The 25,148-nt window shown below is 44.0% G+C and overlaps 2 long non-coding RNA genes across 3 annotated transcripts in view; both read right to left on the reverse strand.

The window, feature by feature from the left end:
* The window catches only part of LOC144454566 (uncharacterized), a 36,822-nt gene extending 30,230 nt beyond the window's left edge, over window positions 1-6,592 (reverse strand). Inside the window, exon 1 of the long non-coding RNA XR_013483081.1 lies at window positions 6,409-6,592. This is a non-coding gene — a long non-coding RNA (uncharacterized LOC144454566). The remainder of the gene's footprint in view (window positions 1-6,408) is intronic.
* Window positions 6,593-13,941: 7,349 nt separating this feature from the next.
* Window positions 13,942-24,901, reverse strand: LOC110205704 (uncharacterized). 2 transcript variants are annotated; one of them, XR_013483082.1, is made up of 5 exons: window positions 24,776-24,901; window positions 20,378-20,474; window positions 19,414-19,703; window positions 19,010-19,064; window positions 13,942-17,160 (listed from the first exon to the last, which is right to left on the reverse strand). It is a non-coding gene; the product is annotated as an uncharacterized LOC110205704 (long non-coding RNA). The 2 variants fall into 2 exon arrangements; XR_002323660.2 differs by lacking the exon at window positions 24,776-24,901 and adding an exon at window positions 20,907-21,071.
* Window positions 24,902-25,148: the final 247 nt, after the last annotated feature.

The raw sequence follows: 25,148 nt of genomic DNA on the forward strand, positions 1-25,148 counted from the left end.
TACCCTCCTTTTTCCAGTAGCACTCCTATGGGGGGCATATGCCCCGTTGCTGGGTGTGGAGGGATGAAATGAGTGCGGAGGAGGAGCGGCAGCTGTTTGTTGAGAGAGCATAAATCGATGATTCCACTGAGCTTGGTACCCAGACACACAGCTGGCAGAAAGGAGGGGGAGGAAAAAAAAAGACATCTAGCTAGTGCACAGAATAATTAACCCTTTGGGCTTCTCCCCCTCTATTCCAATCCCCCCCCCCAAAGAGAAACAATAGATTTAACCAATGAGTAGTCAGCCCAGAGAATTACATCATCAGGAAGGATGCTCATTGGCTAATCATTCTGGGGAAGGCAGAATGCTGTTGCTAGCGGCTTAACCCTTTCTTGGACCTCACCTGGGAGGAATAAAGACAAGGGATTATTGATTGTCACTTGGGATTCACCCTTTCTGAACATTCATCAGTTTGATCCTCTGATGTCCTAGTTCTCAAGAGTGAGTCATAGCCAACATGACCATATATGTAATATATACACGTATGTATATATGTACACATACATATGTGTATACATGTATACACATACATATGTGTATACATGTGCACATATGTATGTACATATATATCCTATATAGTACAGGAAATAGGCAGCAGCAGAATTGCTTGTAATTAAACCAAAGGGCTAGTGTCCATTTCCTGTAAGGTCCCCAGTAGTGGCAGATGATGCCTTAAATTCTTCAAGCAGGTTCCCAGAGATCATCAGCTCCCCTCAGGAAGTATCATCCAGAGCTAGCCCTGGACTGGGGGTATAAACGACCCATTCCCACCTCATACTCCCTCCTCCTTTCCCTTCTTTGTATTGAGATGAATCTGGTGCACCTGACCCTGCATTTGTCTGGAACAAAATGTCTGGGACCCTTTCCCAGTGCAGGTCAGTGCAGTGGAGAGACAGAAACCATATATCCTGAATTTCCAGGGTGGAGAGAATCAATCACTCAGTAAACATTTATTAAGGGCTCACTATGTACCAGGTATTCTGCTAGGGGTATAGCTGGAATCATGGGTCTCAGATCTGGAAGGCATCCTAACCTTCTAAATCTATGCTAAGATATGACTGGAATTCTGTTCTCCAAGGAATATTCTAGATACCAGATCTATTTCCTCTGCACCAGGATATAATATTCTGGTTGTAGGATCATAGATTTAGAAGTGGAAGGGATCTTAGAGGTCAAGTCTAATACTTTCATTTTACAGATAAAGAAACTGAGGCTGAGAGATTAGGTGACTTCCCCAAGGTTATAGAACTAGTGTCAAAGGCAGGGTTTGTACCAGGTCTTCTTGACTGCACAGGTCAGTGTGCAATCCACTATATTACATTCACACCCCCAGTCTCATGGAGATCTTGGCTCTCAATTGCAGATTGTGAGATGGGAGGGAATGCTATTTCTGCCCTCATCTGAGGTCATACTTGAACAAAATTCTTCCCTGCCACATTCCAGACAAGCCTGAAAACTCGACATATTTTATATGCCCTTCTGTAGTACCCTTCTCTAACTGAAGCTACAGCCTCAGTTTTTCATTCCTGTAGGTCCACAGAGAGTCAGACAACCTCAGAGTATGAAGAGATTTCAAAGAATATCTAGGCCAACCCATACCTGGAGCAGCTATGAGCATTGGAAGAGAGGAAACTTCATCCTTCTATTCATCCATCCATCCATCCATCCATCCCACTGAGATACCATTCATAATGGTCAGTTTCATTGCTAAGGGATAAACAAGGACTTAGTATAACAGGGTAAATCAGAGTAAAGCGAGCTAGTAAGAGGATTGCAATGTGGAAAGCATTAGTTTGGGAATTAGAAGGTGTGAGTTCAAATCCCATATTGCTAATAACTCCCTATATTTCATTGGTCAAGCCTTTGCACTGGCTGTGCCCATGTCTGACATGCCCTCCCTCCCCATTTCCACCTTTCAGAATCCTTGGCTCCCTTCAAGAATGAGCTCCTGAAAGACACCTTTCCCAGTGCCTCAGCTGCCATAGCTTCTCCCCTGAAATCATTCTCCATCTAATCTGCATGTATCTGGTATGTGCCTATTTCTGCACATATTGTCTCCTCTGCTAGACTGTAAGCTCCATGAGGGCAAGGACTGTTTTTGATTTTTTTTTAATTGCCAGAGCTTAAAATAGTCCCTGACATATAATAAAGGCTTGCCATATGATTGTTGTTTCAATTATAACCTGGCTGAGGCTTATTTACCATTTGAAAAATGAGGGGATTAGAATAGATGGATGTTTAAACAATGCATTAACACTTCACATTCCCCCTTTAAAGATCCTTGACACAATGCAGATTCTGAATTTATAAAGGTATTGAGCTCAGACTCGCTTGTATACCTAAGTGTTTTATATGTTTTTAAAGTGTTTTATTTTATACAAAATGTTTTATGTGCCATAGATATAGCTGTACCTTAATATACTCACAATTTGCCCTGTCAGAGTAAGAGGAAAGGAAAAAACAGTAAGAGGAAACCCTAAAATGGAGACCCCTAAGAGAGAAGATAAACTATACGAGAACGGCTGCCATCTTGGTTTTTTTAGAGCCCAGAGATTATGTGTTTACTAAAAGCATTAGTGCCTACCAATAAATGAAACTGTACCTGAATTTCCACATACCTTATATTTATTTGACAGCAAACTGGGTCATAGATTTTGAGCTGGATTATCTATTTTGAGATAACCTTAGAGGTTATCTGGCACAACTCTCTTATTTGAAAGATAAGGAAAGTGAGGCATAAGAGAGTTGAATGACTTCATAGGAGCATAGATTTACAGCTGGAAGGGACCACAGAGGCTAGTCCAATGCCTTCAATTTAAGGATGAGGAAACTGAGGCTCAGAGAGGGGAAATACCTTGCCAAGGTCCGTAGTAAGTGTCAGAGTGGAGATTTGAACTCAGGTCCTCTAATTTCCATTCCAGGGCTTTTGCCCCCTATTCTAGGCTATGGTTTGGAGATGAAGGGCATCCAGGACCATCTTGTGAGTTCTTACATTCGTATCTTGACCTCTACACCAAACAGAATGGCTTTTCCTCCCCTACCCCTCCCATCTTCTTTTCACATGACTATTCACATAAGAGTGGTAAAAAGGCAAAAAAAACATTGACCTGGGAGCTGAAATATTGGGTTTGAATCCCAGCTCTGTGCAGTGTGGGGCAAATCACTTAAACTCTCTGAGGCTCAGACTCCTCATTTTAAAATCAGATACTTAAACTAGATAATCTCTAAACTCCCTCCCAGGTCTAAAATCTTAATTATCCTGTGAACTATAGATTTCAGCCCTGGAGGTATAGGTATCCCAGGCTAACATAAAACCCAATTCTCTTAAATAGGCATGAATCAAAGGATGCCACCAATTCTTGGGGAGCACCAGGGGATTATTGTTTATAGAGATGCTGCCAGGTATAAAGTTCTATGGGGAAAATTCTAGGGTTAACCTGATTTACAAAAAGACTGAAGAGAACAGAGCCCCCCTCTTACAAGGGGGGCGGGGAGGAGAAATGTGAATGCCTCAGAGCCTCCTGATCAAAAAGCTTGTCAAAGTGCAGAGTCTAAATCTCACTCTATCTGTAGGATTTTCTGGGCTCTCCCTCTAGTGGGTACCCAGCTAGGCCTTTGCAAGGTTTCACTAGCTCTGCTGTAGCTGCAGTATGAGTCCCTTTTGCAAAGAGATGATGAGTCTCTTCTAGCCCTCCCCTTTCTCTGCACCTTCTCTTCCCCCACCCCCAGCCAATTCAGGTTCAAATGGCTTCCCTTTGAACATCACCAGTTCATTTCGAAGGCCACTTCCTTCTATGTTGGCATCTGTTTGAAGAATGAAGTACGTGATCCTTGGACTGAGGTTTAGAAAATCACAGGATTTAGAACTAGCAAGACCTTAGAGATTATGGCACCCAAGCTCCTCATTCTATAGATGAGAAAACAGATGTTCAGAAAGAAGTGGCTTCCCTGAGGTCATGCAAATAACCATAAAATCATAAGATTCAGAACTAGAAGGGACTTTAGGGACCATTGAGTTCAATCCCTTTATTTTACAGATGGGAAAACTGAGGCACAGAGTAGTTATGTGACTTGCTGAAGGTCACACAGGTACTAAGTATCTAAGAGTCAGATTACAACTTGAAATCCAGCAAAATTCCTATTGTGCCATGGTACCTAGGCTTGGGTGTTATTGTTAACACTTCTCCATTCTGATACGGTGACAGCAGCATCCTTCCTTACCATTCTGCTCTATCCTTCATACCCTGAACCTTCGAGAACCTCCATTACGTCTTTGTATTGGAACAAATCCCAGCCCAGCATCCCTCCTCCCACTTTAGAAAACAAAGGTTCTAGCTTTTTCCTTACTGAAGCAGTTTCTGGATTCCAGTTTCAAGGTAACTTTGAAATTCATTCATGAAATCACGAAGTCCCTACCCCACCTTCTGATCTTTTGGAGGTGAGGCAAGGATGCCCACTGGTAATGCCCCATAAGTGACTGCCACTATGTTTGGCCCTTCTCCAGGGCGTACAAGCATTTTCTAAAAAAAGACAAGGTTACAGTTGAATAATCTCAGTCCACTGGAGGGAGATGATTAGATCAGGACATCTTCATAAAATTTAAAAAAAAATCCAAGGTCTAGGATGAAGTGTGTGTGTGTGTGGTGTGTGTGTGTGTGTGTGTGTGTGTGTATGTGTGTACATGTGTAAGTTGTAAAATTGGAATTTAGGGAGAGGAAAGGGATCCCTGTAACAAACCTGTGAAGAAATAGTGCGGATACTGAGATCTCCATTTTCCAAATGGAAGCCACATATTGGTGAGAAGGCTTGGTCAGGGTTGCATAGCTGAATGGAGACCAGGATTGAAACCCAAGACTGTCCCCAAGCTCAGAGCTCTTTCCATTACTGCCGAGTCATAGCCTGAGAGCTAGGAGGGACCATAGAGGCCAACTAGCCTAGCCTTATCCTTTTTTTTTTTTTCAGGTCAGGGAAGCTTAAGATAAAATAACTTGCCCAAGGTTATCCAGTTGCTTCTCCTTGCCATCTGCTTGCCAGGCAAGGCTGGGCTGGGCTGTGCAAGGCTATGCTTACCAAGTGTGACTTCAGGGACACTGGGATTTGATGCAGTGTGCTGCCTGAAACTCGAAAGCCAGAGCCTGGGGGTGGTGTGGGGGATGAAGACCTTGAGGACTTGGGAGCAACAGAATGTGTTCCTCAGAGGCTGTCTAGTGAGAAGTCCTCATTTCAATGGATGAGGAAAGTGAGATGGCGAGAGGATGCCTTGCTGAATCATAGACCTGGGAGGGCCATCTAGTTCCTCCCTTTTACAGATTAGGAAAGGGAGGCCCAGAGTAGTGGAGTCACCTGCTCAAGGTCACACAGGTGCAGAGACGTCGACCTGAAGGACTTCAGGCCATCTTGTCCAATCCTCTCATTTTACAGATGAGGAATCTTACTTAATGTCTCACAGGTGGTCAAGGGCAGAGGCAGGATCCCAGCCCAGGTTCTCTGCCTCTAGGGACAGAGGGTTTTGCACCTTCCAAATTTTGCCCAGGGCCCTCCTGGCTGGCGAGACTGAGAACGCACGATGCGACATAGCAGCAAATACCGTGGAGTATTTGCTCGATGCTGTTAACAGCAGGGGCCGCCTGGTTATAGGCTCCTGCTCGCCCGGGCTGCCATCGCTCAGCTAGGGCAAGGCCTGAAAGGGGCGGGGGCGGGGTGGGGGGTGGAAGGAGGAGGTAGGGGGATGGCTCCAATAATCTTTAGCTACTCGTTCTAGCTCTCCTCTGCTGCGGGCAGATGTAGGCCGAGCATGGGTTCGCAAGCATCAGCTGCCAGGCTCGTTTTTTCCCTAAAGGCTGCAGGGATTTGTGATGTCGGAGGCTATTCGCCTCCTCCCCACTCCCTTCTGGGAGCCCTATTGAGACACCCCCACCCCCGCCGCCCCTCCCCAGTGACTCAGATTAGAGATGGCAGAGGAAACGTCAGCCCTTCAGCCTCGAGCAACAGGTTATTAAAGGCCGGGGGGGGGGGAAATGCTGCGTGGGGGGAGGGGGTTAAGCAATCGGTGGCAGATCCCTAATCCTGCGCCCGTGGCCTCCTCTGCTCTATTCCCCTCCTCCCCCTCCAGCATCCTCTAGGGCAGGTGCAGACAAATCTGCTGCCAGGAGCACCTGGCGGGGACGGATTGAGGCTCCATGCGTCCAAGCGCCTGACAGCGGCCCTGGCCTGTGCCCAGACTGCAGGCGGCCCGCTTTTTTTGCGACTGCGACAGACGCAACTGTAGCCGCAGCAGCTGCCTAGCCCTGCACCAGCCCCGCCTGGCCGCCTGCGGCTCCCACCCGGCCCACTCCCAGCTGCGGTGTCCAGCCACGGCGCTCTTACCCGGACACCCGCCGCCCAATGGTGCCTGCGGCGGGCTGGGGCTGCAGCTTCCTGAGCACCAGGCGCCCTTGCCTTCCTTCCTCTGGCTCCGTCTCCAAGGCTCTGCGCACAGACTGCGAGCTCCCAGCCCCAGCAGCCGGCCTCCGCTCGTCATCCCATTCTCTCCTCTCCACGGCACGTCATTGGCTCCAGCTCCGCAGAAAAGTCAGCGAAGCCCCGCCCCAGAATTACAGTACCAGTGGAGAGCAAGAGGCAGGATTTAGGAAACAACTGGCTGGTGGCATCCTGGCAGCAGGCCACTGCTGGCTAGCTGTGCTCCCCAAATGAGCCCCTACCCTGGGGAAGAATTCTGGGGTGCTTGAAGGAGTCACAGTGTGACAAGGGGTCAGAGAATCTTGGGATGCAGAGGGGAGAGGCACCTTGGAACAAACAATGTCACAGCTGGGAGGGACCACAGAAAAGGGAATCTCATAGCTAGTGAAAAACCTTAGGACACAGAATGGCAGAGCTGGGAGGGGTCTTAGAGTAGAGAGCATCAAATGGAAGGAACCTTAGAACCCAGAACCAGAATATCAGAATTGGGATGAACCTTAGAACCCAGAAAGCCTGAGCTACAAGCCCTTTTAAAACACAGAACAACAGAACTGGGAGGAACCTTAGATCACAGAACAGGAAATGTTTGAACTGACAAAGGGGGCTTGGAACATGGAGTGAAAGAACAGGAAGGGAGCTCTGAGACATCCAATGTAAGAGGTGGAAAATCCTTTATCATACCCGATGCTAAACTGGAGGCAGTCTTAGAATATAAGACAACAGAATGTCAGAACTGGAAGGAAGCTTAGAACATAGAACACAGTGCCTGAGTTGAATGTTAGGGCAGGAAGGGGCAAAAAGGCAGAAGCATGAAAGGCCTTTAGAACACTGGATGTTGAAACTTGAAGGAACATTTAGAACATGGGATGGCAGAATTGGAAGGGACCTTGGAATATAGACCATGGGCTGGTGGAGAGGGTGTTAGAGCCACATGATGTTGAAGATTAAAGGGACCTCCAGAAAGCAGATCCCTACAAGCTGTTATGAAAGGAGATGGAAGGGTCAGATTTCCCTGATTTGAGATTCCCTTCCCCTCCAGCTGTCCAGGTCTTAATCACTCTTTGAAGAGTCAGCCCAATTCCCATCTCCTCTGGGAAGTCTTCCTTGATAATCCCCTCTTACAGACATTGATTTCTCCTGTCTTGGAAGCCCCAAAGCCTTTACTCTCAGGGGCTGTTGTCTGCAGTTATTCTATTGTTATTGTCTTATTCAAGCAAAGCTTGCCTTCCCAGCAAGACTGTAAGCTCCCTGAGGGCAGGAATCCCTTTGCATCTGTTGTGGTGGCTGCTGCCACTTTGACTGATTCAGTGGGGAAGAGTGCCAAGGAACAGCCAGACCCAAGTTCAAACCTTGCTTGCCACCCATATGACCTTGTGAAAGTCATTTTCCTATCTTCTGTAAAAGGAGGGAGTTAGACTAGATGGCCTTTTCAGTTCTAAATCTATGAACTATGGATCAGCTTTATGACAGAGGGGAAGGTTTGAGGATGCATGTCAGGAGTGTAAAAGGGCCTTAGAACATTGGTCCTGCTATTTCACCTTCCAGATCCCAGGCATTGCCATCTGACCTGCTAATACACCTAAGGACCCATAGACCTTTCCATCCATCCTGAAGATACACTCTTTGGATCACTGGACCATGATATTACTCTAAGCAGACTTTGTAGGTGTGATCACAAGGCATGGCTGGCCTCATCTTCTCTCATAATCTCTTTGGAAAAATACAAAAATTAAGCTACACACTCTAGAGGTTGAGTTCTTGCCTTATCTTAACCCCTTTTCCTCTGGGATCTCACACACAGCATTACCTTTCTTTCTCTCCATTGTATTTATAAAAAATTTTGCATTATAGATATCTCAGTTGATATCTTATATCTTGACTAGACTGCAAGCTACAGGATGACAGGAAACAAATCTTATCTAAATTCATAGTGCTTTCTGGACACAATAGATGCTTAAAACATTACTTTCTAAAAAGTCAAATCTTAAAGAAGATATTCTGTTATTGCTGTTTATTAAAGATTGGGGGATGCAGTGATGACCAGTCCAGTTTAAACTCAAGTCACTCATTCCCCAGGCCTTTTCCTCAATCATCCTCTTCTAGAGAAACACCTAATTGTGTTTGGGTTCCAACTCAGCCTATAATCAGAAACTTGGAAGAGAAGTTAACAATTCTTCATTCCAAGAGTTCTTAACCTGGGGGCCTGTGAACTTCTTCTTCTTTTTTTTTTTTGAGGCAATCAGGGTTAAGTGACTTGTCCATGTCACATAACTAGTAAGTGTCTGAGGCTGAATTTGAACTCAAGTCTTCCTTGCTTTATCCACTGCACCACCCAGCTGCTCCAATGTGAACTTATTTTAAAAATTATTTTGATAACTATTCAACAGGATTAGTTTCCTTTGTAATCCTATGTATTTTATTTTGTGCATTTAAAATAATTTTTCTGGGAAAGGCTTCATAGGTTTCATGAGACTTCCCAAGGAGTCAATGAAACAAAAAAAGAGTAGGAACTTCTATACTTGTCCAACCTCCTATTTTTGCATTTGTGAGTAACTGAGGCCCAGAGAGGGGAAAAGACTAGCCCCAAGATTATCTGGCTCCATGGAATAGTGCTGAGCCATACCAGGACCTATGCAAACCCTAGTAGTTGGGTCAGCATTATTACACTGGTGTCAGGAAGACGACAAGCAGTAATTAAATCAAAGAGTTGGGTGGAAAGTGATGCTTCTGGTAGATTCAGAAGCAAGATGTCATCATATTAGAAGGAAAAAGAAAAGGGGAAGGGAGTAGGGAGAGAAAGGCATTGGAGGAGAATGAGGAGTTTTAACTGGGTGAGTTGTCACTGCCTTCCCATGTCTTTAACAAACATTAAAAACAAAATACTTTTTTTTAAAAAGGTTTTTATCCCCATGTAGGACAGCAGAATGACCATATTTGGATTCTAACATAACAGTACTTCTAAAGGCAGGGGAAACAGTGCTGAAGAAAATAAGAAGGACAAAAACAGCTCAACTAAACCACATATACATAGCAGGGACATTATTTTGAGGGCACCAAGGTGTTGCTTTTGAAGCTATCTGGAGGAGGGGAAGATAGTCAAGGAATGGAAGAAATCTCAGATTTTTCTTATTACAAAAACATTACCCTTATTGTTACAAATAAAAGGTGGCTGAGGCAACATCACTAACTCCCTCCTCTCATGTCTGCTTTCCTATTTATATGAAATTTCTATGAGAATAATCTAGACGGGTGTCTAGGGCATCCTCGATGAGAAATTAGGAAGGACCAGGCAGGCTTGCATAAATAGTATAGAGAATACAGGATTAATCCTCCTTGCAAACAATGAATTTTATAAAATAAAGCCTCATCTAAAAATAATTTTATTGCTATCTTTTATCTGTATATCAGTTTCTTAATATATCACTCTACTACCCAGAGAGACATTCCTCATAAAGAGGAAAAAGAGAAAGAGGAGGGGGAAAAGTTATTTCAGCAAAGCTAATTGATGCATCATTCAAATCTGATAAAATATGCACTGTTCTATACCTGCAGTCCCCCACCTCTGTAAATAAGGGAGGTCAGGACATCCCATTTCTTTTTCAGGGACAAACTTGAGCATTGCAGTTACATAGTAGAATATGACTCTCATCCAACAACATGTTTCCGATGCATAGGAATAGGGACTGGACTTGTGATTTCATTGGTATAGGGAATACTTAGATGATGAAACTCAGCCTGACAACTTCTTTGCAGCCAATGGATTTAGAGAATTGCTAATAGCAGTGAGAGTTTAAGTGAGTTGCCTATGGTCACACAGTCACTGTATGTCAATGATGGGACCCCAAGTCTTCCTCGCTTCTCTCTGTTAGGTCACACTGCCTCTCATGCACATGTCAAAATCATACAAGATTCCTTGAAATATACAGCAATGGAGATAACCTTATCTGACAACTCTCTGATCATTAATCTCAAGTGAGGCATAAAATAGGCAGACACATGTTCCAAATCATTCACTACTGTCACAGAGGAGATCCAGCACAGAGTTCAATGTGAGAAGGTCTTCCCTAGAGATGGTAAGGCCCTCCTGATGCTCCTGTTTTGAACCCTGTAACACTACAGAGCATCCTAAATTATCTCAGTACAAGATCATTCTCAAGAGTTTGGACTAAGCAGTCAAGTAGGAAAAGTCAAGCAATTCAAAAATGTCTATCCATGGTCCAGGCTATGATATACAGTTGAATGACCTACCTGCAGAGTGCCTTCATCAGTATATGCATTGTGGGATCACTTTAGCCCTGAAACTCATATCTCACAAGTACCCTCTGCTCCTGGGCGCCCTCTCTGATTGGACAGCTCCTTCTAGACTCTCCATTTAAGAAGAGAGCCCAGGAAAGCCATCTCTTCATTTTCCACCATGCTGCACTCCTGACTTCTCCATCATCTTCTTCTCCTACCTCCCATTTCAGTTCCCCTTTTATGTATTGTCTTACTCATTAGAATGGAAGTTCCTTGAGGACAGGTACTGTCTTTTCCCCTTGCATTTGTATTTCTAGCATTTAGCACAGAGCCTGGAACATAGCAAGTGCTTAATAAATGGTTGTGAATTGGTGAGTGACTCAGTCTCACACCACTGCCTACGCAGCCCTGTTCTGCATTAAAAAGGTCTGTATACCAGAGAAATCACTAGTCTGGTCCAAAAAGCCCTAATAAATTCTAGCAATTTATGAGACCAGAATAAGGATTTTAAACTTTGTATCTGTGAACTTCAGAAAATTTGTTTTTGATATCTGTATTTCAATATAATTGGCTTCCTTTATCATCCTCTGCATGTTATGTTATGCCCATAAAACTACAAGGTGTACCAAAAGTCTTAGTGCAATTTTTAAGTGTCAATAGTTTAAATTATAATAATAGCTATATTATTCTGAGATGTGGTCATTTCATAGATTCAAAGGGCTCTAGGACATAAACCAGGGTGAGCTCCTCTGGGTTGGAGGGTCTCTAAGTTTCCCACTAGTTCCACAATTCTCTGATTTTGTTTGTATCCTCAGCACAGTGCCTGGCACATATTTAACAGTGAATAAGTACTTGTAGACTGATAGGCAACCAGTATCAATCAGGAGAGGGGCTACTCTAATCAACCATTTTGAGGACTTGATGACCTTAGTTGCACTCATTCCCCATCTGCCACTAAGCCTCAGTGGATGGATTTGGGCCATCCATTTTTCTTTTTTTACAGATGGCATCATCTGTAAAATGAGTCAGTTGGACTGAATGATTCTCCCCCCAGCTCTACCATATTAAGAGAAAGAGATAGTAGAAACTGTCTCCTGGGTTCTTTTCTAGTCCCAGATAAGGGTCAGCCATGGAGAGCAGGGCCAGGAAGATCTGCAGCTCAGAAATTGATAGGGTTTGGCCACAACCACCTAGGCAGTTACTGAAAGAGAGATGCCATTGCTATAAACAAAAGCTTGTAAAAAGCCTCAGGGAGGGGCAGCTAGGTGGCAAGGTGGATAGAGCACTGGGCCTGGAGTCAGGAGGATCTGAATTCAAATCTGGCCCTCAGACACTTACTAACTGTGTGACCCTGGGCAAGTCACTTAACACCAATTGGCAAAAAAAAAAAGCCTCAGGGAAACATGAGGCCAGTATTCCTTTCAGCAACTAAGCTCAAAACACTTGATGATGGAGTCAGCTTTAAACAGAGAGAAGAGAAAATGGAAGAAGAAAAAAAATGGACAAAAACATTGGGAGCTAGAAGCAAGAAACCAGTCTGTGTGAGTGAGAAGGGAAAATGAAGACTAGATCTAGAACTCAAGGAAGAAGAAACTCCATTAGAAGTGATGAGGATGGGATCTAGACCCCAAAAAGGAAAAACCCTGGACTTTCCCACAGGGCCAAATCTCTGGCGTTCTCCTGAGGCTATAATTCCATACCTCCCTATGGCCCCAGGCCACTTCCCACCCTTAATCCTATCTAGGCTCTATTCTCCCTTGGCCACCCCATAGACTACTTGGCCACTCCTAGATCCCTCCCATAGTCTTTCTGCATGTAAGGTCCATCTTGTTTCCATTAAAATGCTTTGATTCTTATAATCTAACCACTGCTGGGATTTTTATAATTTAGCCACTGCTTAGATTCTTATAATCTAGTCAATAATCCAATGGTTTACTAATATTCAGAGTTCCTTAAGAGTCTGCCCAATATGATGGATGTTCTGATAAACCTTGTCTTTGGCTGAAAGAAGGCTTGGGTCAAATTCTTTTGGGGTCCCAGCACCCCTGAACCCCTAAATCACATCAGAAGCAGGGAAGTTTAATGGTTAGAAATTCTTAGGCTATGTAGTGAGCTAGCTGAGACAGCCATACCTTCAGCTCTCACCCAAGGCCTTTCAGTAATGAGATACTACAGGCCTGCAGTAGGAGGGCTGTTCAGGTCTTGGGTTATTTATTCTTTGTGGAGAGCTCAGATAATGAAAAAAGGATGTAAAGATATTCCCTCCCCCTCCCTCTCCTCTGTCTCTCTTTCCCTCTCTCCTTTTCCTTTTCTCTTCCCTCTCTAATCTCCTCCTCCTCTTCTCTCTCTCTCTCTCTCTCCCTCCCTCCCTCCCTCCCCTCCCTCCCTCTCTCTCTCCACCCTCTTTTACTTCTCTCCACCCCTGTCTCTGCAGTAAATTTCCTTTGCTTTCTCTCTAAATCCCAATACCCATGGATACTGCATAAAGCCAGAGTAATGATTTCTGGAGAGGAAACTCTCCAGAAAAATAATCATGGGATAGCAAAAAAGGAATAGTGGCTTGGAAAATATTGGTTCTGCCATTAACCATCTCTGTAACTTGGGACAAGTCATTTCTCTGTCCCTTAGTTTCTTCTTTACCTGTAAAATGAAGAAGCTAATGTTTCCTGGCTCTGACATTCCCTGTTCCAAGCCCCCTCCCCCAACTCTGACATTCCCTTTTTTAAGGCCCCACCCAGCTCTGATATTCTCTGTTCTAAAGCCCCTCCCGGCTCTGATGTTCTGTGTTCTCAGACCCCTCTCAGCTCTGATATTCTTTGTTCTAAGAGCCTTCCCAGCTCTGATAGTTTCAGTTCTAAGGGCCCTCTTGGTACTGACATTCCACATTTTTTACAGCCTTTCCAGCTTTGACGTGATCTTTTTCAAGCTCTGATGTTTTTGTATTTAGAGCAGGGTGAGGGATTGATAAAAAACCACCTACCACCTTGACAATCAATACAACATTAAGTAGGAGCACCACGCCCCCCCCCCTTAGTTATATGACACAGGTATATGAAGGCTCTTCTTGTGAGAGGACACAGACAGGTCCAGGTCCAGACAGGTAAGCACCCATGCACATATCTATGTGCCTAGACCTGTGCAACACCCATATACACACTCATACACAAAGGCATGTGCGATGCTCTGTGTGTGTGTGTGTGTGTGTGTGTGTGTGTGTGTGTGTGTGTGTGTATAAATACAAACTTATGTCATTTCCCACCCTGGGGAGGGGGTAGCGATGAACATTATAGAAAAAGTATTGGCCAGTGCCATTTTTCTTTAGAAGAATTTCCTTCCCTAAGAGAAGACACTTGTTTTGTTCCTAGTAGGTCCAAGAAAGAGAGCCCTTAAGTGAGGTTATTTGGGGAGCCTGTTAAGGAGAGGACAGTGCTTTCTTCAAGTAAAATACCCACCTGCCTTTTTGTAAGCTAGGTTCCAATTAGAACAAAGAATGAGTTCCATGAAGCAGTCACATGTGTTTATATCAGCGTTATTGGAAGTTATAATTATATACAACATGGCAATTGGTTCCAGCTTACTGGAATAGAATAGACAGTGCAATAGAATAAGGAATTGGCACCTTGATCAAATTTCATTATTGGAGATTATTCCCTGTGTGATTTTGAACAAATTGTTGAACTCTCAGGTCCTCAGTTTTCCCACCTCTAAAATAAGAGGATTGGACCAAATGATTTCTAAGGTAGTATCATCTCTACCAGCCTGTAAGCCTATGAGTACCTGTTGATTGGCTAGAGGGAGCGAAACTAACAAGACAAAATTTTACTAGGGATAAATTCAAACTCTTTCATTTGCATTTTCAAAAATCAATGGGACAAAAACAGGTTGAAAGAGAAATGGGGTAACAGCAATCCACTTGGGAAAGAAAAAAAAAGAAATGAAGGGAAGGAAGAAAACACTTCAACTGTAAGCTCAGTGTCAATAATATTATGACATGAAAATGTAAAATAACAAGCTAATATAGAAATAAATTGGTGAATGAATGACCAAACGACCAAGTAAGTAAATAAACAAAAAAGCAAACAAACAAATAAAGCTGCTCCAATCTTAGGCTGCATTGAAAGGCATATACTGGTTAGAGCCACGGAGGTCTCAGATATTCTCTGCTCCAACACTCCACTCCCCCTTCCTGGATGTTGTATGGATGAGATCACACCTGGAATACTGGGTTCAGGTAAGACTAATATCTTCAGAAGGATGCTAACTGGAAGGAATAAAGAGGGAATCCAGGGTTGATGATAAGGCTCAAAATAATATTTGACCAGAAAAGGAACAATGGTGATGATGTGAAAGAGAGGTGAGAGTTCTGTTCTCAAACTCCAGAAAGGAAAACTTGAACTCATGGGTGGAAGTTACAGTGGGGACAGATTTTAGCTCATCAGTAGGAGGGACTTCCTAATGATGACAGGTATTTGGATGGAGGGTAAGATACTGAGATACTGGGAATTTTCTTTTCTCTTCTTCTTCTTATTATTATTTTGCTGAGGTGATTGGGGTTAAGTGACTTGCCTAGGGTCACACAGCTAGTAAGTGCTAAGTGTCTGAAGCTACATTTGAACTCAGGTCCTCCTGACTCCAAGGCCAGAGCTCCATTCACTGTGCCGCCTAGCTGCCCCAATACTGGGAATTTTCAAGCAGAGACCAGGCTACGTGTTTCAGACAATTTTGTAGTAGGGATTTTTACATTCTGAAGCAGGTGGAATTAGGAAAATTCTCTGGTCTATTCCAATTTCTGGGATTCTCAGATATAATTCTGCTTGAACCCAGGGAGGCTCTACTTCTACCATTTTGAATATTACAGCCTTTTACTTGTCTGCACACCTGCACAGGCAAATGCTTAGGCACGTCAACAAATAGGGATATAGATGGTAGTCACACCACAAAAGGAATGTTATTCTTGGCCTCAGTTTCCTCATCTGTAAAAAGAAGGGGTAAGATTGCTTCTAGTACTAAATCTTATGACCCTATTCAGCTTTTGGCACCATATTTTCAGAAGAATATTGATAATATGGAGAAAGTCTAGTTGAAGATGACCGAGATGGAGAAGGGCTTCAAGTTCATGATGACTGATTGAAGTAACTGGGGATGTTTAGCTAGAGTAAGAGATGACTTAGTGGTGGTAGTAGGCAGATGAGAGGCACACGGATATGGGCTATCTTCCAGGATCCAAAAAGCATTCAAATGGAAGAGGAATTTAGCTGGTTCAGTTTGGTCCCAGAGGAGAGAATCAGAAACAGTAGGTGGAAGCAGAAAAAAAGGTCAATTTAGGCTGGATTCTAAGGAAAATCTTTGAACAACCAAAGCTGTCCAAAAATGGAACAGGCTGCTTCAGGGGGTAGCAAGTGATCTTCCTCATTTGAAGTCCTCAAGCAAAGGTTGGATTACCATTGGTTTGGTTTGCTACAGGGGTCACTCTTCTGGATTTTTTTTTTAATGGCTTAGATGAAATGGTCATTGAGGTCTACAAGCTCCAAGATTTGAGAGGCTTATAGCTTTAGAGCCAGAAGGGGGTCTTAGAGGCCACCTAATCCAACCCTTCCATTTTACAAATGAGGAAACTGAGTACTGGAGAGGTTATGGGATTATAGATTTAGATCTAGAAGGGACCTCAGAAATAAGTCCAACCTCCTCATTTTGCAGATGAGGGAACTGAGTTCTAGAGGGGTTGTAGGATCATAGGTAGGGCTGGAGTGAATCTCAGAGGCCAGGTAGTTCAACTTCCTTATTTGACAGGTGAGGAAACTGAGGCCCAGAGAGATGAAAGTCACAAAATCGACAAGCATCAACACTCTGACAGTCTGTGATTGTGTGCTGGATGTACTTCTGCTTAATTCTGGTGCTTAACCCAGGGCAATGCTAAAAACTTGGAGGCATTGTGTGTGTGGTGCATTCCTGCATGTAAGCTGTATTTTGCTGAGATTGGGGGAAGGATAGGTAACTTAGATATTGTCATGGTAACCAGAAAAATACTTCCAAAACACCTCAGATGCACCTTTAGAAGACACATATCCCAGAGAGCTCCAGAGGACCATGGAGAATTTTCATTTACCAACCACTCTCAAGGTAATGCTTAATGTGGCCCCATCTCTGCATAAAGAGGTTCTTGGAGAGTGGAGAGGCATTAACAATGGTTCTACAAAATACCTTAGCCTTGAGTTGCCTACATGAACTTGACTGCTTGCTTGAATGTCATACATCAGTCAGCAGAAAAATCATGGGGAAGAAGATGCTCATTTCTGTGTCTTGATTCTCTGCCCGATGGGACACACACACACAGTGTGGATCCTTAGCACACCTTCACCAGACAAAATCCTTAAATCATCCTCCACCATCTTTTTAGGACTATACTTCCTCATGACAAAGGACCTGGACAAAAAAAAAGAGCTGGATAAGAAAGAGGATTGTATATCATCTCATTTTTTCCCCAATTATTGTGGGGGAGAGGGAGTGGGGGGGGGAAGCATTAATAAATGCTTACTAGGAGCCAAGAACTGGAGATACAAGCAGAAAAGAGAAAGTCCCTTCCTTCAAGGAGCATACACATTACATTACTCTGTGGTTGTCTAATCGTAGAAAATAACACAAATAGGGGATTAGTGACCAGGTAGGGGCATTTTGATTTGGAAAATTATAGGAATAGTAAGTGGAATCACAAGGGAGTAGAATTTCTCTAGAATGTGTCCACCTAGAGTTCAGGGCACCAGAATAGTTCACTTGTATTTGAAAATGGTCAGGTCCCAGGCAATTCAATTCAAGTGGTCATCATAATCAAGTCAACCAGTCAATCAATCCATCTATTATTTAACAATCTTATTATGCACATTAGGCCTATGCTCGGGGCTGAGGTGGTAAAGACAATGAAAACAATTCCTGACCTCCACAGACTTCACTCTCTTAGGAGAGACGACATGTGCGTATGTAGGTATATGTCATAAATACGGTGTGATTTTTGTGGGGGGACCGAAGCATGAGCAGCTGAGGAGTTAATGTGGTGCTTAATTAGTATTTGGTGATGGCGGGTCTAATTTTGCCAACTATGGATCATATGGAACTATAGAGATAGTGCTTTAAGGGAACTCAGAAGTCATCTACTCTGACCCCTTCATTTCACAAACGGGGAAACTGAGACTTAACCAAGGTCACACAGGTATTAAATGTCAGATGTGGAATTTGAACTCATCTGTTCTGATTCTTAAGGGGTGTGTGTGTGTGTGTGTGTGTGTGTGTGTGTGTGTGTGTGTGACAGAAAGAGACAGAGAGAGACAGAGAGAGAAAAACAGAGAGAAACAGGGACAGAAGGATATGTACTTCTTAGGCAGGCTGGTGAAGCTGATGAATCCCTTATCAGAATAATGTTTTCAAATAATTGAGGAAAATGCTAAATTTCAGTTGGCAATTTGTGAAAATAAAGATAGAAGTTTTTTCCCATCCAAGTGCACGTACATCCCCTGAAACCTATCCCCAGACCCCCTCCCCAAGGGTCCCCTGGACCCCTGGTTAGGAAGATTTCTCTACAGTCAGTGCCTTTCCGTGATTTTTTGAAATAGCACTTGATAACATAGAAAAGTAATAACGAGTATTTGAAACGCATTTCGCAGCATCACGCAGCACAAATAAAAAACTCTCTCCATTCCACCTTAAATAAAAGGACCTCCTCTAGGAAGAATGGTTGTTTAATTGGCTTGAATTGAACAGGAGGTGATGAGGCTGAAGCCAGTTTCTGAGGCATGGCTGATGATCTGGAGAGGCCCATATGAAATGGAGAAATCCTGTTTGACTGGAACATAGAGTGCGTCTCAAGGACATCAGATGAGGTCATAGAAAGCCCTTTTCAAGCATTAAAGTGATTTATGAAGGCTGACTATTGATGATGCTGGAAAGGTCGGCTAGCATTAGTCTGTAGAAGGCCCTGCGTGCTAGGCTAAGGAGTTTTTCATTGTATTCTGTAAGCATTGGAAGCTACTCAAGATTTCTGAGAAAGAGAGTGATGTGTTCAGGTCTGTGAAGGAGACTTGCAAGTCAGAAGTTTGGTGGTGTGGGGCATTTCCCTTTCATTATCATCCTCCTTACCTACAATGCATTTTGTGCTCTGAAGCCTGAGCTTCCTTCCCCATTGCAAGACCGTTATAACTTTACAACTGAAATAGCTAGGGAGGGCTAGGGAGAGCAGTGGAAGCAGAGGCAGAAAGGCAGAGTTTAAATTAGGCTTACTTACCTACCATGTGATCCTGGGTAAGTCACTTAACCTCTGTGGGCCTCAGTTTCCCCATCTGTAAAATGGGGATAATAACAGCCCCTATTTAACTGGGTTGTTGTGAGAATCAAACGAGATAACATATATAAAGTTCTTGGCAAACCTTAAAGTTAGCTATTTACAGATTTCCTTAGTGATCAGTTTCCTTTCCCAATTTTCCAGGAAATTGGCTTTTTTGGGTACATATCTATATAGACAGCGTGAAAGGCCCTGTAAAGAAGACTGACTTTGGGAAGGGAAGGTCTGGGTTTCAATCTTGCCTCTGATAATTACTCCCTGTATGAATCTCTATGTAACCTCAGTTTCCTCATCTCTAAGATGAAGAGGTTAAATGAGATGGCCTCTGGCACTAGAAGGGACCTTACCTCCATGATCCTATGGACAGGTTTCCCCTTGATAGAATGTAAGCTTCTGGAGGGCAGGGGCTGTTTCAGTTTTGTCTCTCTATCCTCAGCCTCTGGCACACAGTAGGAGATTAATATGTGCTGGTTGAACGAACCCCTGAATCAGTAGTAACAAGCCCCTCCCAGGGGCCAGGAGTTTCTTAATGGTGATGTTGGCTGTGGGCAGAGAAGATACCGCTTCCTGGAGAACCGTGGCTCCTTGTAGGGATGTGGCCAAAAATGACCTTTCTTCCTTCTCCTCCTGGGCTGGGCTAGAAGGTGAGGGTGAACCTGAGAAATGCGGGCAGCTTGTGGGGTCCTTTGAAAGGAAGCCTGATGTGTGTGCTTCCTCAGGTCGTCTGGCTTCACTGCACTGGCTCAACTCTACTGTGCTTGGAGGTTGGGACTCCCCGTCTTAGTTACCTGGTCCTCTGAACGAAAGGGATTTTCAGACCTCAGGAGGCAGACAATGAACCAGGTTGGGGCAATTTGGCCCCATCACGCAACTTAACTGGCAGTCTTCTTATGTGTTGCTACTTTGCACACTCTCTGTGGACCCTCCATACTGTTCTGTTTGTTATTTTTCACACACAACGCTCCCATCTCCCAACCTGGTGTCTTTACTAGCTGTCTTCCCTGCCTGGAAGAATCTCTGGCTTCCTTTAAAACTTAGGTTAAACACTACCTTCTACAGGGAGCTTTCTTGGATTCCCAGCTGTTAGAGCCTTGCCCCCAAAGTTCACCTTCCATCTAATCTTATTTATACCTATTACTTTACACATACCTATTTATGTATATGCAGCCTGTCCTTCTTAGAATCTTGAGGGTAGGAACTGTTTTTGGTTTTGTATTCATATGCCCAACACTTGGGTGCTGCTAGGTAGTACAGTGCATAGAGCTCTGGCCTTAGAGTCAGGAAGACTGAACTTATCATACTGCTACTTACGGTGGCAGTGGTTTTGATGATGATGGTGATGATGATGTTGAGGAGGAGGACCAGCAGCAGCAGCAGCAAAGGCAGCTAGGTGGTACAGTGGATAGGCCTGGAGTCAAGAAGACCTGAGTTCAAATCTAGCCTTAGACATTTACTAGCTGTGTGACCCTGGACAAGCCACTCAGCCCTGTTTGCCTCAGTTTCCTCATCTATAAAATGAGCTGGAGAAGGAAATGGCAAACCACTCTAAGATCTTTTCGAAGAAAACTCCAAAGGGGGGTCACAAAGAGTTGGACTCAATTGAGAAATGCCCAGCACTTAGCTTGGCACACAGTAGGTGCTTAATAACGCTTGTTGACAGTTTTTTGGATTGATACACAGTACTTATGATCTTCAGGGTTACAAGGGATGCTAAAGGTCAGCTAACCCAACTGCTTCATTTGCATTTGCATTGTGGGATATTGGTCCCATAGAGACCAAGCAATCCTGCCTACAGTCATAGACCCCCTTTATGGCAGAATTGGAAAACAAACCAACAGACCTCTGATTTCCCATTTCAGGGCTCTTCCCATAACATGACACTGCCTCCCTCCTAGAGCTGTCCTCTCTGTCCTCTTAGTACCCCTGTGGATGAGAAACAGATATTTTCCTCTTTCAAGAGAGAGATAAAGTCATGGGCATGACTCACAGAACAGGAGAGCTGGAAGGGATTTTAAAGATCCCGTAATCCAATGCCTTTATTTTTCAAATAAGGCAGCTGAAGGTCAGAGGGATCAAGTCACATATCCAGGGTTGCATTGCTTGGAAGAGGAAGAGTGAGGGCTTGAAACTCCAGGTTGTGACGATGCTTTATCAATGACACTGCACAAGATGTCAGAAACTAAGCTGCCATTTTGATTGCGGGTGGGGAGGGAGAGATTGTGAGGGCTGGGAAATTCATCAAAAGTCAGGTGGCACTTAGAGTTCATTTGTCTATTCTGTCATTGTATCAGATACCACAAACTGGAATTTAGTTTTTTGGGGGGTTTTTTGAGCATTAAATGACTTGCCCGAAGTCACTCAGCTAGTAAGTGTCTAAGGCTGGATTTGAACTCAGTTCTTCATGACTCCAGGCCTGATGCTCTATCCACTGCACTACCTAGATGCCCCTGGAATTTAGCATCTTAAAGCTTATAAACACATTTTACATGCATTATTTCATTTCAGCCTCAAAGTAACCCTGATATAGATAGTACAGGAATTATCACCCCCTTTTTACAAATGGAGAAACAGGTTCAGAGAAATTAAGTGACTTGTTTAGTGTCCTATGGCCACTACACAGTACAGTAAAAGAGTGCCAGATCTGAAACAGAAGGGCCTGGGTTCAAATCCTGCCAACTTGCTGTCTGTGTGACCTGGGGGTGGGCAAATCATTTAATTACTCTGGGTCCCAGTTTTCTCAACTTTTTTATAAAATAGATTTTTATAGGTATCTTTTGCTTTTACATCACCTAGATTTCCCTCCACAAGACTAGTCTTCTCTCCCCTCCCAGAGAGTCATTGTTTCTAAAAAAGAATTAGAAAAAATTAAGAGCAAGGGGGAAAATTTCAGCAAAACTGATCAACGCATTGAAAAAAACCCCTGATGTTATATGAAATGGGAGTTTTGGACTAGACGAGGGGTTCTTATGCTGGGGTCCACAAACCACCGAGGAGTCTCTGGGTATATTTCAAGGGAGGAGTCCATGAACTTGGATAGGTAAACACTGACATTTTTATTTTCACTAACATCTACCTGAAATTTAGCATTTCCTTCAATTATTTAAAAAAAATAAATCTAGTTTTACCAAGATGCCAAAGGGGTTCACAAAAAGGTTGAGAATCTCTGCATTAGATGACCTCAAAGTTCCCTTCTGGCTCTAAATCTAGGATTTTACAGTTTGAGTCCAGGGCTTTGAAGCCTGCATTCTGCCTCTGCGGGGGTGAATCTCTCAGGTAGAGGTGCCTTTGCGTTGTTTTCGTCTTTTCCTGACTATAACATTATGTTCTAGAAATTTCCCTTCCAGCTTGTCATTAGTACCGTTGGTGTTTCAGCCCATCAGTCAGCAGGGATAGGTTGAGAACAGGAGACAGGCTAGGAGTGGTGGTACTGTAATTGACTGCTCCCTAAGCACATTTCTGGGCAGGTGGTGATGGCTGCAGCAGCCGAGGCTGCTGAATTACTGCAGTGCGTGACTGCGCTTCGGCTGCTGCTACCTTCATTCATTTCTGGCTCCTTCTGGTCCCTGGATGCTCCATAACAGCTAGCCTCTTCCCTTTTGTTGCTAGGCAACAGAAACAGCACTCCCTTCCCCCACAAGTTCAAAGAACCAATTGGGAGGTGTGGAGGTGGAGCTTCTGTTTGGATGACATTCAACCTTGGGAGGAGGTGGGAGAGAAGGGCTGGAAGACCAGTGGCTGCCAGTAGGCCCCACCCCAAGTGCCTCAGGAGACCAAAAGCTGGGGACGTTTCCCAGTCATCACTACCCTTCCTTTTCCACAGCTATTGTATAGCCAAGAGAAACATTGCAAATGGCTATTAGATGGAGAAGGGGCAGTCCACAGTCCCTAAGCTACAGAGCCGGAAAGAACTTTAGAAGGTATCTAGTCCAATGCTCTAATTCTGTAGCTAAGGAAACCAAAGCCCAGAAAGAATTGATTGGTGCAAAACCAGATAGCTAACAATGAGAGCTGTGATTTCAACCCCAGGTCTTCAAATCCGAATCTGGAGATCTTTCTGCTTTATCAGAATGACTCTTCCATGGCTATTAAGAGAACCTTCTGCTTAAGGTTCCTGCTCATCTCCACTATGTGTATCTTGGAGGTTGTCTCTCCCTTTAGAATGTAAACTCCCCGAAGGCAGGGACTGTTTTTACCTTTGTTTGTAGCACTAGCACAGTGGGTCATTCACTATGTGCCCCAGCCTAGGCATGTAGTAGATGTTTAATATATGCTTGCCGACTGTCTTCTGCCTGCAGTTGGGGACTCCATGGAATCTTGCACATTTGTAGCATATGAATCAAACAATTATTTATTGTTTTTATTTAAATTCTGAAAAACTCAGAAAGGGATCTTTTCTCTTCAAAATAAACAAATCTCTAGTGAAGAGAAAATTAAAATCTTTTCCTGGAAGGCAAGGTCTTCCCCACCCAGCCCTCTTTTTGACCTCCTAGACTTCAAAATCATGGCTTTATTGATCTCTCATCCTGAAACTTCCCTCAATACCTGGGGCCTCTTCATCCCAGAACGTGGTGCCATTCCGAGGCCTGCACACCGTGGAGATCCTATCTGCAAGGCTCACTCCCCTTCTCTCTTCGGTGAGTTCCTTCTGAAGCCTCCATTTTGTGGAGGGGTCAGGTTGGCCTGCATGTGTCAAAGCTGAATACTTTCTCCCCTCACTCCTTTCCAGCTTTATGTAGTGTCATCTTCCCCCATTAGAATGTAAGCTCTATGAGAGCAGGGGCTGTTTTTCTTTCTGCTGTATTTATATCCCCCAGTGCTTAGCATACTGCCTGGTGTATAGTAAGTGCTTAATAAATGCTTTTTTCTTTCCTTTCTTCTTAGACTGCCCCAGAGCTCTAACCCAGATGGCATCATGAATGCCCTTGTTTTGAATCCAAGCTCTGCCACTTCCTAGCTGTGTAACCTTGTATAAATCACTTAATGCCCCCTGGGCCTCAGTTTCGATATCTGTGAAATGAGGTGACTGGACCTGTTGTCCTATCAGGTCCCTCCAGTCCAAGATCTGTGTGACCTCGAGGAAGTCACCTGACTCTTTGAGAGTTAGTTTCTTCATCTGTAAAATGAGAGATTTAGACTAGGTGTCCCCTCAGGCCCCCTTCCAACTCTAGATCTAAAATCAATGCCAGTAGTTTCCCCCCAACCCAAGCCCCCAAAGTGGGACATTCTACAGTTCCGTGGGCTACCTTTGCCCAGTGTCACAGATGTCAGGAGCTGCACAGAACAGCTGATCATCACTGGGGACAGTTTTTTCATTCACTATTAATTTGTGAGGCACATCTACTGCTTTGCCTTCACATTAGACTCCTGGTGGTTCCCATTTCATTCCCATGTTTACTGATCTAGGGCTCTACTCTGTTCTTGAGTCCTGACTACAAAGTCTCTCCAACATCAAAGCAGATAACTCAGCTCCCTACTTCATTGAGGAAACTGAGGCCATCCCATAGGAACAGCCTGAAGTCCCCTCCTCCTCATTTCAAACATCTTCCTCATCATCCCCTCCCTCCTCCTGCCCTCATCTCAAGTGGAGAAAAATCCCTAGTCCTTTTTAGGGCTAAGCAGACAATATACAAACAAATACATACAAGGCAAATAATATGCAAGATAAACAGAACATAACTAAAAGAAGTACATTGAGAGGGCTCCTCCTACCTTTCCAGTCTTCTTACACCTTACTCCCCAATAGGTATCATTGGACCCAATGGCACTGGCCTCCTGGCTATTCCAGGAACAAGCCCTTCCCCCCTCAGCTTCTGGCATTCTCTCTGACTGTTCCTTTGCTGGGAACACTCTCCCTCCTCCACTCTGATGTTTGACCTTGATTCCTTAAAGTCCCAGCTACAATCCTACCTTCTTCAAGAAGCCTTCCCCAACTCCTCTTGATTGTAGTCAGGATCAAATGCGAAATTTTCTGTTCGACATTCAAAGCCCCTGAGGTGAGAGGGAATCACTGGAGGTTATTGAGTAGAGGGTGACATGATCAGACCTGCATGTTAGGAAAGTCACTTTAGTTACCGAATGGAGG

The sequence above is a fragment of the Phascolarctos cinereus genome, unplaced genomic scaffold, assembly GCF_003287225.1.
Source record: "Phascolarctos cinereus isolate Bilbo 61053 unplaced genomic scaffold, phaCin_HiC Scaffold_1;HRSCAF=81, whole genome shotgun sequence".
NCBI classification, from domain to species: domain Eukaryota; kingdom Metazoa; phylum Chordata; class Mammalia; order Diprotodontia; family Phascolarctidae; genus Phascolarctos; species Phascolarctos cinereus.